Source organism: Aulonocara sp. 'chitande type north' Nkhata Bay, linkage group LG22, assembly GCF_057382095.1.
Source record: "Aulonocara sp. 'chitande type north' Nkhata Bay isolate Kocher_YH1m ecotype deep benthic linkage group LG22, A_spYH_male_GT1.1, whole genome shotgun sequence".
NCBI classification, from domain to species: domain Eukaryota; kingdom Metazoa; phylum Chordata; class Actinopteri; order Cichliformes; family Cichlidae; genus Aulonocara; species Aulonocara sp. 'chitande type north' Nkhata Bay.
The window spans coordinates 1998903-2012385 of record NC_141364.1 but is presented as its reverse complement, the minus strand read 5'-3'; the positions used below and the strand labels follow the sequence as shown (position 1 = coordinate 2012385).

Genomic DNA, 13483 nt, shown 5'->3' with positions numbered 1-13483 from the left:
ACGCCCCTTCTGAGTGATGGAAAAAACGCCGTTTTCGTCTGTCTTTGAACGCCGCTTTTTATGTCACTCAGCAGAAAGCAGCGTTCAAAGACAGACGAAAACGGCGTTTTTTACGGTGTTTTGTCTCAGCTGTGATGGTGTTTAAAACGCCATTTTGTTTAAATTATGCAGGGCACTCCCCATGGTTCCCTCATCCAATTACTTTCAACTCATTTCACCCAATCAAAGAAGAAGTGCAGACCACACTAATGCATCACGATTCACTTTGCTGCAAAGTGACTGCCTGTTTGGTACCAATGCTTGTCACAGTATCGACTTGTATTATAATCCCACTATGCACTTTGATGTGTTTAAAGCAAGATCAAACAAACAAATGACAGAATGCTTTTTCTGAAACCTTAGCTGTGTCTGTTACGGTAGCTCGGCCCATTTCTTAGCTTCTTTCTTATTTTCCTCATTTTAAGGTTCACATAATTGAGGAAGGAGAGTACAAACAACCATTGGTCCAGAAGATCTTGGTCAAACAATTGATTTTAATGAATACACGCGTGGGAAGACAACTCTGTACGCAGACAGGGATTGATCTTCGACTTAATCAAAGCATATAAAGATTTTTATAGCATCAGGGTTTGAATTAATGACGCCCCTTCATACGGCACAGACAGAATATATACACACGTCACATCAAAACCACAATGACTTTTAACACGGTTTAAAAGAACATCGTCTTCTATCTCGTCTGGAACACGAGCCCCACATCCTGCCAGACGCTGTTCCTCTTTCCAGAGACAAACATGACTAACCTCTCACCTATAAATGAGTCTAACTAATGTGTGTGTGTGTATGTGTTGACCTTACATGCTCTCTCATCTCACCCGTTGCACTTCTGACCTTTTACCAGAACAGAGGCTCATCCTTATGTGTAATAACCTAACTGAAACTATATGTACTATGTTGAATAAATGTTTTAATCAAGAACCTCTACTAAAAGCTTAATAAAAGAATATAAAAGTATAACAGACAATTTGAATAACCTAGTAATTCAAATAGCCTCGTCTAACCTGCTCCTCAGAATAACTTAGACTCTGCTTTCACTTCTGCAAACTCTCTGCAACTTCCTGTCAACTCCTGCAACTTAGTCTTTCTGAAAGACACACACACTGTTTAAACCTCTGAATACAATATCAATGCTGCAGATTATATTATTAATGCAATGGTAATGATGATGATTATTTACCAATAGCAGTAAAATAATTTCCCTGCTCCACACTCTTTACGTCTCTTAACCTTTTGTTGCACACTTGAATTAAAATGAATTGAAACCAGTGTGGCTTTGTGAGTTCGCCTTTACTGCATCTGCAAATATATACATGGACATAGCACAGCGTTACACACTTTTGCAGTCTCACATAACGCTTATAGGCGCACTGCCTTATGGGTAGTGGCTGGCTTCTTTACTCCCGCTAGAGCTGCTCATTTTAGGGGATACTCCCTCTTGTGGTGTAACGGGGGAATAACTACGCTTCCTGCACTATGTCATTTTTGAAGACTGGGGCACACATTATTTTACCACAATCAAAGAAAATACATATTTGAACAATCAGACCATTTAACTCACTACAATATTGTCACTAAAGATTATGGGGGGTGTCTTGTTTTGTCCACAATGTCTTTCTTGTCCTTACACTTTAACTTACGTCTTGGATTAGATTGTGCCATCATGTACGACCGTTTCGTGCTAGTTCTTTTTATTTTTCTCTGGTTTTTTCTGCACTTTTTTCACCCATGTTTAGAGAACCAGTGCTCCTTTGTTTACGTTTGGGATCAGCTGTTAGCACTGCTCCCTGCAGCTGCAGCTGCGCTACTGGCAGACAGACCCGACATCCCCAGTGAGCTGAAGAGGAAGAGACGGGGGTGATGTCACCTGAGAAGGAGATGTTACAGACCATCTGTCCCTTCTGTGATCATTGGAAATGTGAGATCGCTCCCTAATAAGATTGAGGAGCTAATGACCCGGTCACAGAGTGTTCTGACAAAACACCCTACCTATAAAGCTGTCCTACTTGTTGTTACTGCGCATGCGCACAACTCAAAACGGCCGTATTTTTGGTGTTAATAGTGGACGCCTATTATTTGATCCTACCCTGATCATGTGTGTGCAAAACAAGGTTAGTATTATATGTATTACTTCTTTATTACAGTTGATACTTGTTTTCCTTAAGCTGTTGTCAATTTGTTAACTTTTCAAGCTAACATGCATTTTGTTTTTTACCCCTGGCCTCTCTTTTATATTTATTGGAGAATGACAAAATTCTACACTAATCTTCTTTTCAAATGACACAACTCAGATCTCTCTGCCATCCTCAAGTTTTCACATGTCTCTTTTTTAGGTTGTTAAACAGTTTATAGAAAACAGCTGCTCTGTGTGCTGAAGCAGACAATTCTAAAAACTCCACCACTGTATTTGTGCTTTGAGTAAATTTTCCTTTGGTAACACAATCCCTTATTGTAAATATTTCCAAAAATAATTTTCTCTTATCAAACCGTATTTTGGGTTATTTCAGCCAATGACATAAACACTCCCCCTGAGTAAAGAGCGCTTATCCTGTGTTTGCCTTTAACAAGCCATTCCTTCCAGCACACCGTTTCTGTACAGCAGTGTTGTTCCATAGCGAGGTGTAAGGTTGTCTTAAATCAGATGCTCCACACATTGTGCACCTCTACCCAGACAGCCTTAGAATACCCGAGCACGGGGTTATCATGAACGTCTTGTCCATTAACAGCTGAACCCTGTGAGAGAACATCCAAGGGTGTAAAAGGGCTCACTAGTTCCTGTTCGATCTTCATCCAGCTCAGCTCCGTCCGATCCTGTCCAGTGCTTGGCCAGTCTTGACATTACAAAAGCTAAATTATACAACTTCACATTTGGGAGGGCCATTACTCCAATGTCTTTAGAGGCCCAGATGTTCTTTAAATTCACTCTTGGCTTCTTGTTATTCCACAAAACATCTTTAATTAGCTTCTCAAAATTGACTAAATATGTGTAAAGGAATTCTTACAGGTAACATCATGGAAACATAACTGAACTGCGGGGCCACCATCATGTTAATCACATTAATTTTACCCCGTAATGTAAGATTTAAATTAGCCCATTTATCCAGATTTGTTTGTATCTTTAGGAGGAGAGGTTCCATCTTTGGAAGCATAATATCCTCCAGTTTGGGTTTAATATTATTCCTAAAGACTTCATACCTGAAGGTAAATACTTCAAAGTGAATGGAGTAATGGATCTAGAGTGACATGATGCTGATAGGGGCGTGCCCTCTGATTTCTACCAATTTATCTTATAACCTGACAACCTTGAAAATGACTCGACGCATGTGAGCAGCGCCGGTAGAAATTAAATGTTATCGTTAATACTGCTAAGATGCTGTCAGCATATAGAAATAACTTGCTCCCTGCCGCCTGCGTGAACACCTCTGATAGCCACGTTAGCTAAGATCAGTGGTTCCAGAAATATCGTGAAGAAGAGCGGGGATGAAGAACACCCCTGCCGGGTCCCACGACTGAGATGGAAAAACTCTGACACCAATCTATTTGTCAAAACTGCTCAGCGGGACATTTTGTCGATAATCAGGTTCTCTGGCAGCAGGTCAGTCACACGACTGAACAATGTGTGTGTGTTAGTCCCTGTAGGGAAATGACTCCTCTGCATTTAACCCATTCACCCAGTGAAGCAGGGCAGCCACCAATGCAACGCCCGGGGAGCAGTGTGTAGGGACGGTACCTTGCTCAACCTCAGGGCCCTTCAGTGGAGTTGAACCACTGACCCTCCGATCATGGGGCAACTACTCTACCTACTGGGCTGTCTCTGAACAACTGGGTATAAAAAGAGGCGGAGTTTCTCAGGAATTAAAGCTGGACAGATGTTCATCTGCACAAAAACTATCAGAATTATGTTCTTCAGTGTTAAATTATCTACAGGAAGTAATCCAAACGTGATCGTCTTCGTTTTATTTTGAAATGAACAGTGTTGCTGTAACTGCTTCTACCTTCATGCTGTACGGTGGTTTAATCACTCACTTTGGTCACTGGAGGACTTTAAAACTGCTTAAAACGAAATAATTATAAAAACTGTCGTTGTTTGGATGCAGGAAGAAAAAGACTGAGGACAAATGAACGGATCCATCAGCAGCACCTGACGCTCGTCGCTCCAACATCGATAAAAACACTCATCACCTCATGATTCACACATTAAGTTCAGTTTATTATAAGAAACAACACAAAATACTTTCATTTTCTGATCCTTCACATTGCGACTGAAACACCTTTTAAACAGAAGCTGTAAATATGTCTGACAAACATGGCTGTCGTGCACTATAATGAAGAGGCTTCAGGATTGTGGCAGAATGACACAGAGTCATGCAGCTGATGTGTTGCTGATGTATAAAAACAGATTCCTGTTTCTTGACTTTTCGGAGCTTGTTGTCAAACACCGAGTGGATTTTTCTCTACATGCAAATCTTCTCATCTTTCATACATGAATCATTTCCTTCCAGCGGCTCTGAATCAAACTGCTGCTCTGAGGTTTCCAGGCTTTACTTTCTGAGCTCTTTCAAAGAATCCAGTTTACATGAAACTGCAGCAGCTTTGAAAGTTTGATTCACTTTTTTATTCTCACTGCTGCACAAACCTGATTTGACATGTTTGAGTAAAAACTCCAAGTTTAAACTGTAAAATGCAGCAAACGTGAGCCTCTTAGTCTGCATGTTGGGACATGTGGTAAATACACTTGTTTTGGTAAATGTGGCTTCAGGGAGCCTTCGGCGCTCCGACGGACGTTCTTGCAGACGTCAGAACATCAGCTGGACGGGCTCCAGCAGCAGTCTGCCTGAACCCGGGCCTCGGCTGTCAGAGTCATCGGCTGCAGGGATGAACAGAGTATCACAGAGGTGCACGTGCTCTGGCCTCTTCTTCTGCTCTGACTTTTGCAAACCTGCATTCATGACTGTGTGTTTGCTGTGAGCATGACTCAGCACGAGGAGGCAGTCACATGACAAACAGCTGTATGGATGAGATCTGCTCACAGTGCAAACTGCTTACTCATGATTTCTGTTCTTTATAAATAACGGACTCTGTGAAAGACGAATGAAGCAGAAGATATAAGTGTGACGCACATACAGCGACGCCTCACAGTAATCAGATTACCAGATGAAGGTTAGTGATTACATTTCCTCCACACACTCTGATTTCCTGTCAGAGCTGACAGGAAACAGCAGCACACCTGTGAGGACTCATAGCTTCACACACAGCAACACTGACATTAACCTGCAAACACAACGGCCTCCGATCATCAGCTGACCGTCGCTAACAGGCCAGTGTTCACACCTGTGCTGAGGTGGGACAGAGTGACAGTTTGGTCCGACTGATGCTGAGAAAAAAGTTCATTCGCTCAGGATTCTCGTCCTGACGCGTTTATCCTGCTGCTCCAGCACAAACAGCAGCGTACCTGAGCTATGATCACGGTTCCTGCAGGTCAGCTGATCATTCTGATGATCGCCGAATCTAAAACAGATTTCCTGTGAAACTCTTCACAGCTGTGACAGTCACACCGTGGTCACATGACTGAACCAACCTGAGAGCTTCAACTATGAAGTGCTGACCTTAGCGCAAGAGCATCGTATCAATAATGATAATAACAATAATGATAAAAATTATAATTATCATTATAATAATAATGATAATGATAATAATAATATTCAATTCAATTTTATTTATATAGTGCCAAATCACAACAAAAGTCGCCTCAAGGCGCTTCATAGTAATAATAATAATAATAATTATAATGATAAAAATAATAATAATAATAATAATAATAATAATAATAACAATAATAATAATGATAATAATTATAATGATAATGATAAAAAATAATAATAATAATAATAACAATAATAATAATGATAATAATAATAATGCTGATAATAATTATAATAATCATCATATTTTTCATTAAAACTGTTTATGAGTTTCTCCAGGATGAATTTTAACACCCACAGTTTGAACCTGTGCAACTTTTAATAAACGATACTTACAGGAGACACCTGAGTCAGAGGCGGAGTCAGAGGCGGAGTCAGAGGAGCTTTGAGAGTAGTGATGGGATTTCCGGCTCTTTTTAGAGATCCGGCTCTTTCGGTTCGGCTCACTAAAAAGAGCCGGCTCTTTCGGCTCCGAACCGGCTCTTCAGGTTGTTTTGTTGCTTTAATTAATTTATTATTAACAATAATATAAAATTATGCACAAAAGGAATTACTAACGTAAAAACAAGTGGTTTTATTTATATATGTTTATATATAAATATATGCGGTGGCCCCTAGAGACAAAACACGTACAAACTCCAAAACACATTTCTAGCATGAACTGAACTTCCAAAGCAGAGCTACTAGATCACTTAAATTACACAATTGAAAGCATGTGTGTATTGTTTGTGTATTTATACACAGGCACTCATATATATATTCAAATAATTTAAAAAAAAGTTCATTTACCTGTTATTACCACACACCAAATCCGGTCGTTGGTACTTGCTGGCTTGTGTAGCCACAAGATAACAAAGGCTCAACACTGCGCCCAGCATCCTGGAGCACTTCTGTTGTCTTTTGTACGTGTTTTGAGTTTTTATGTGCTTCTGAGTTTTTATATGCTTCTGAGTTTTTACGTGCTTCGGAGTTTGTACGTGTTTTTACGTGTTTTGGAGTTTGTACATGCTTCAGAGTTCGTATGTGATTTGAAGTTTGTATGTGCTTTGTCTCTAGGGGCCACCGTAAATATACTTTTATTTATTCACTCCACATAAAATGTAATAAATAAATCATATAATACAAAAATCAACTATTCACATTTCAAGTTTTAACTATTTAAATTTTCAGCTTTTTCCTTTCACAAATTTAAAGTGAAAAGAACACAAAACACTGCAAACCACAACACAATTAAATATAAATTATAATATGAAAACTAAAAGAAGATGCATATTCTCTGTCATATGGAGGTGAGAGAAAGAAAAAAAAAAAACCCCACGTGACGGCTCGCGATAAGGAGCCGGCTCGCGTCGTTCACGTCAAAGAGCCGGCTCTAAGAGCCATTTCGTTCGCGAACGACCCATCACTATTTGAGAGTCTGAAGGAAAGAAATTAATTCAGGTAAACTTGTGAGTTGAATATGTAAAATTAACAATATCACGATAAAAATAATTAACATAACTTTCATATTTACGCATCACTGCACAGTTGAAAACACACAAACTTGAAAAACTTAAAAAATAAAAAAAAATTGCTGCACAACCAGTAAATTTTTAAGCCAATGTTCAGGAAAAGTATTTCCTGTTTAGAGTTCAGGTTTGACTTTTCAAGTGTGTGTAACTTGACAAGTTAACTGCAATAAATTACAGGTAGTAATAAAATAAACTACTAACTCTTTTACGCTGTGTCCGCACCTACACGGGTATTTTTGAAAACGCAGCTGTTTCGTCCACGTAAACGGCGTTTCGAATCACCGAAAACTGAGATTTTTTTAAAAACTCCTTTTTTGCGTTTACGTGTGGACGAGGAATACAGAGTTCATCACACAATGTCAAAGGTATGTGCCTTGTTCACGTCACGCTGAGCGCACCTTATTTTTTCCTATGAGATGAACTGCAGAATGGCAGATAGAGACAAAACACTGTTAATCTGACTGTCTGCAGGTTTTACACGCTTACGTACACAGATGCAGTTACTGTCCCTCCATTTACAAAGGCAGAGGCGTCGTGTGTGATTATTTTACATGTAGTTGTTTTTTTCTGTGTAATAATATTTAACATTGCTATCAATGCATTTCTTAAAAATTGCCTCTCTGTGCAAAATAGGTTTAAAAACAAACAGCTGTGAGATCCTGTTTGTTCGTGATTTAAACCGGGGAACAAATCGTGGCAGCCTGATGTTATTTGTATCCCGCTGTAACTTTACTGTATAAAGAGCAAAATTCCCAAAGTGCAGACGGTCTGCACTTTGGGAAGCTGTCTTAGAGGAAGAGGACATTTTTAACAAAAGCTTCTACAGTGGGGCAAAAAAGTATTTAGTCAGCCAGCGATTGTGCAAGTTCCCCCACCTAAAATGATGACAGAGGTCAGTAATTTGCACCAGAGGTACACTTCAACTGTGAGAGACAGAATGTGAAACAAAAATCCATGAATTCACATGGTAGGATTTGTAAAGAATTTATTCGTAAATCAGGGTGGAAAATAAGTATTTGGTCACCTCAAACAAGGAAAATCTCTGGCTCTCACAGACCTGTAACGTCTTCTGTAAGAAGCTTTTCTGTCCCCCACTCGTTACCTGTATGAATGGCACCTGTTTGAACTCATCATCTGTATAAAAGACACCTGTCCACAGCCTCAAACAGTCAGACTCCAAACTCCGCCATGGCCAAGACCAAAGAGCTTTCGAAGGACACCAGGAAAAGTATTGTAGACCTGCACCAGACTGGGAAGAGTGAATCTACAATAGGCAAGCAGCTTGGTGTGAAGAAATCAACTGTGGGAGCAATCATCAGAAAATGGAAGACATACAAGACCACTGATAATCTCCCTCGATCTGGGGCTCCACGCAAGATCTCATCCCGTGGGGTCAAAATGATCATGAGAACGGTGAGCAAAGATCCCAGAACCACACGGGGGGACCTGGTGAATGACCTGCAGAGAGCTGGGACCAAAGTAACAAAGGTCACCATCAGTAACACACTACAACGGCAGGGAATCAAATCCCGCAGTGCCAGACGTGTTCCGCTGCTGAAGCCAGTGCATGTCCAGGCCCGTCTGAAGTTTGCCAGAGAGCACATGGATGATACAGCAGAGGATTGGGAGAATGTCATGTGGTCAGATGAAACCAAAGTAGAACTTTTTGGTATAAACTCAACTCGTCGTGTTTGGAGGAAGAAGAATACTGAGTTGCATCCCAAGAACACCATACCTACTGTGAAGCATGGGGGTGGAAACATCATGCTATGGGGCTGTTTTTCTGCCAAGGGGACAGGACGACTGATCCGTGTTAAGGACAGAATGAATGGGGCCATGTATCGTGAGATTTTGAGCCAAAACCTCCTTCCATCAGTGAGAACTTTGAAGATGAAACGAGGCTGGGTCTTCCAACATGACAATGATCCAAAACACACCGCCCGGGCAACAAAGGAGTGGCTCCGTAAGAAGCATTTGAAAGTCCTGGAGTGGCCTAGCCAGTCTCCAGACCTCAACCCCATAGAAAATCTGTGGCGGGAGTTGAAAGTCCGTGTTGCTCGGCGACAGCCCCAAAACATCACTGCTCTCGAGAAGATCTGCATGGAGGAATGGGCCAAAATACCAGCTACTGTGTGTGCAAACCTGGGCCCTGTTTCAAGAAGCCGGTTTGGAAAACTCAGAGTGAAAAACGACACTCACGGTTGAGTAACCCCGAACTGTCCAACTCGGAATATTCGGTTTCAGAAAGGCTGATAACAATTAGTTCAATCAACGCGGAGTTGCTTTAACCCCAAGTGAAGCGCGCGGACGAGGATACATAAAGCCCTGATTAGTGGAGTACAGATTAAGCGAGTCACCATGGAGACGGAGGGAAAGAAGGCGTGGTCAATGTATTTCACAGCGCTTGAGGCCGAAATTCTGATGGCAGCATATGCCGATAACATGCAAATTCCGCGGAAAAAAGTAACACAGCCACAGCTGCAAAAGCATGCATGGCAAAACATAGCCGACAGAGTCAATGCGTGAGTGTTAATTTAAACATTGATCGAGGGATTTCCACCCATTTAACACGTTATTTTATCATATGTTATTTTATTTGTTATTTTATACATTTTATTTTGTGATGTGATGTGAGCGCAGGTGCAACCCAACAGGCCCCAAACGTGCCTGGCAGCAAGTAAAAATGAAATATAAAAATATAGTCCAAACAGGTAAGGTGTAATTGTATTATGAGCCATAGTGCTTGGTCTGTTTGTCCGATGTAAATCAATTGCAGTTAGAGGCTACATTAATTTTCTTTCTGTAAGCACTTATTGAAATTATCTGAGCACATTACAAGTACATATTTGCTTACTCTGTATGCTCAAATGTGACCCCGTTATAGCCAACAGAAAAAAAGCGGAGGCCCGAAAAACAGGTGGGGGTCCTCCACCACTCACAGAGGCTGAGCAGTTGGCTCTCAGCCAAAACAGTGGGCGCCCTGTGGCCGAAGGCATCTCTGCGGGGACATCCTCTGAGGCAATAACCCCGCAAGACACAAGTGCCTACATAGGGGGTAAATTCAAAATAATACATGATGTGCATACATCCTTTCTTCACAGTCACCTTTGCAGTGCTGCTCATTCATTTGATAAACTCTTCACCATAATGAATTTGTTTGTAGTGAAGTTATTTTCCTACTGATTTTGCCTTCCCTCAGTCCTGGTTGTCTTTGAGAGCATAATGACAATGAAGTGTAAGGTGCTTGGTATGTTTGTTAATTGCCATTTGGTCCCTTGTAAGTTATAAGTGACCTGTATAAACCTCATATTCTATCAGTTGATGGTGGTGGTGTACTGCATCTGGTGCAGCCTCCTGTTGAGCCAGACCAACATGCAGTTGTGAGTAATACTCCACAGATTATATGAGTTTACAGTAGAACAGCAATGTTGTCTATTTCTTTACTACAGGAAAATAATGAAGAAACATTGACAGCTGTTACAGAGGAGGAAGCAACAGAGACACTTTATGAGGTTTACATCTTTTAATACTTTGTGTACAGGAAATACAGGCGACCAATAAAGCCAGTTGAACAAAAAATCTGTTTATTCTTCTTTCAACATGTTGAGGTGATGGGTCAAAAGAAATGATTGTGACATATGGTGTCTCTGACTGCTCTTCCATCTTGTATGTCCGTGGGAGGGTCAGGATGTTCATGGTTTGGATCACTGCTGATGTTTGGTTCAGAAGGACAGTGTTCTCCTCTAATTGTGGCAATGTTGTGAAGAATCACACATGCCACAATAATGTCACATGCCCTTTCTGGGGTGACCCTGAGTCTTTGCAGGCACTGGAACCGGGCCTTAAGCATTCCGATAGTCATTTCAATTCTGGCTCTTGTCCTGCAATTAGCCAGATTATATCGCTGCTGTGGGCCCGGTTCAGGGTCAGGGTAAGGGGTGAGCAAATAGGGTAAACATGGATACCCCCTATCACCAAGCAAGTAGCCAGTGAACTCTCCTAAGACAGAAGGATACACTTCAGTTCAAATGTCCCTGAAGCAATTGGTCTTTATATATTTTAAAGTATTCTCAACTCACCATGTCCAAATTTTGTGCTCAGTGTACATTCACGGAATATTTGTGAGTCATGGACAGAGCCTGGCCACTTGGCTTCCACATTTGTGATAATGTTGGCAGCATCACATATGATCTTCACAGTGCAGAGAACACAAATTAGCATCCATTACTATAATGAAATAATTTGTTAGTTTGACATGCTACAGGGAACTATGTACCTGTACATTAATGCTGTGGAAAGACTTCCTGTTCACATAGTCTCCTTCATTTACTGAAGGAGCAATGATTGGAATGTGAGTGCCATCTGTACAGCCAATCACGCCTGGGAACCGTGAAAATAAATGTGCAATTTAAGTAGTAGTTCAAGTATCACCACATCATAAATTAAGTTTCGTTCATCCTGCTACCTGCAATTTTGTGGCATCCCTCTTTGATGAATCTTGTGGGTCTATGACCGGGGAACACCACAAACGAGTGCAGGAGACGTTTCAGTGCAACTGTAACATTCCTGACTGCCCGACAGACGGTAGCCTTGGAAACGTGCTCAGCGTCACCAATATTATACAGAAAGCTCCCGTTTGCAAGAAACCGAAGTGCAATACAAATAATATGCAATGAACTGAGAGCATGTCCGCGATGTGTCACATGCGTAATATATGGCCTGAGGATGTTATCCAAATAAATTATAGATTGTGCTGAGAAACGGTAACGTTCACACAGAAAATCATCAGGAAATGATAAAATGTCCGAACGCGCTCTGATCACTCTCTCCCGGCGGAGAGCTCTGCGGAGAATTTGGGCTTCACGATCTACTGGCTCTTCAAGGACGGGGCATGCCATGTCCGACACTTCCTACAGTCAGGTTTCTGACAAAGGGGCGGAGACAGTCAGGGTTAGTTGTAGTAAACCTGCTAGGGGGCAGGTTAGCTTCACGGAGTGTGTCGTCATAGTGACTCACTCAGGCTGCAGCTGAACTCGCTTTGTGAAACCGAAAACCCAGAGTTTTCGTTAACTCAGGGTATACTTACTCAGTTTTTCCACTAAACCGGCTTCCTGAAACAGGGCCCTGGTAAAGACCTATAGTAAACATTTGACCTCTGTTATTGCCAACAAAGGTTATGTTACAAAGTATTGAGTTGTATTTTTGTTATTGACCAAATACTTATTTTCCACCCTGATTTACGAATAAATTCTTTACAAATCCTACCATGTGGATTCATGGATTTTTTTTTTTCACATTCTGTCTCTCACAGTTGACGTGTACCTCTGGTGCAAATTACTGACCTCTGTCATCATTTTAGGTGGGGGAACTTGCACAATCGGTGGCTGACTAAATACTTTTTTGCCCCACTGTATAAAGTATTTACTTGCTTTCAGGTTTTATTCAAATGTTAGTCTTTTCATTTGTTTCCCCACTTTTTTCCTGTTTCAAAATCAAACACCAGTTTGTGAGAAGATTATCTTCTTTTTTTTTTTTAAACAGGCATCGGTTTTGCATTGGCATTGGCTAATTTGCCAATTGTATGTTAAAAATGTTTGTATTTTAATATTCAAAAATGTTTTTGCCCAAAACATATGTGCACTACATGTCAGTAAAAATACTATGCAAATATTGCTGTCCTTGAATGCTGAATAAACACTGACTGATTGTATCTCTTGTACTTTATCAACGCAGTATCTAAAAACTTTGCACCGTAGTGGTTAAAATCTCATTCTAATAAGAGTTCAAAGCGCATTCGGTTATTAGGTTTACGGGGTTATTGAATTATGGTTAACGGTTGGTAGAATTTTTTTTTTAAACATTATCTGCCAATTAAATCTGCCACCCTTCTCCAAATCTGTGCCCCTACCTGGCCCCCCCAACAAAAATTTTCTAGACACGCCACTGGCTGGGATGGTCAATTTGGTAAAGTAAATCCGTTGGGCATCTTTCTTTGCCTTTAGACAATAATTCTGATGTAAAAGAGCCAAACAGGACAGGCAAAAAAAAAAAAAAATCAAAGATATCATTACCGACTCGACCCTCCCATTTATCCAGGATTAATACCAGCTACAGCTTGTGTTCCACTTGATAAATGGACTTATATGTGTGTAATCTTTCTCACATGGTGTGTCGTAAACAGTGACAGAAAAATGTCTGTCACAACATCTGAGA

At 40.8% G+C, this 13483-nt stretch overlaps 1 long non-coding RNA gene across 1 annotated transcript; it reads right to left on the bottom strand.

Annotated features, from left to right (window-relative positions):
* Window positions 1-10833: 10833 nt before the first annotated feature.
* On the bottom strand, window positions 10834-12032 carry LOC147303155 (uncharacterized). The gene is made up of 3 exons (XR_015127044.1): window positions 11547-12032; window positions 11350-11461; window positions 10834-11269 (listed from the first exon to the last, which is right to left on the bottom strand). It is a non-coding gene; the product is annotated as an uncharacterized LOC147303155 (long non-coding RNA).
* Window positions 12033-13483: the final 1451 nt, after the last annotated feature.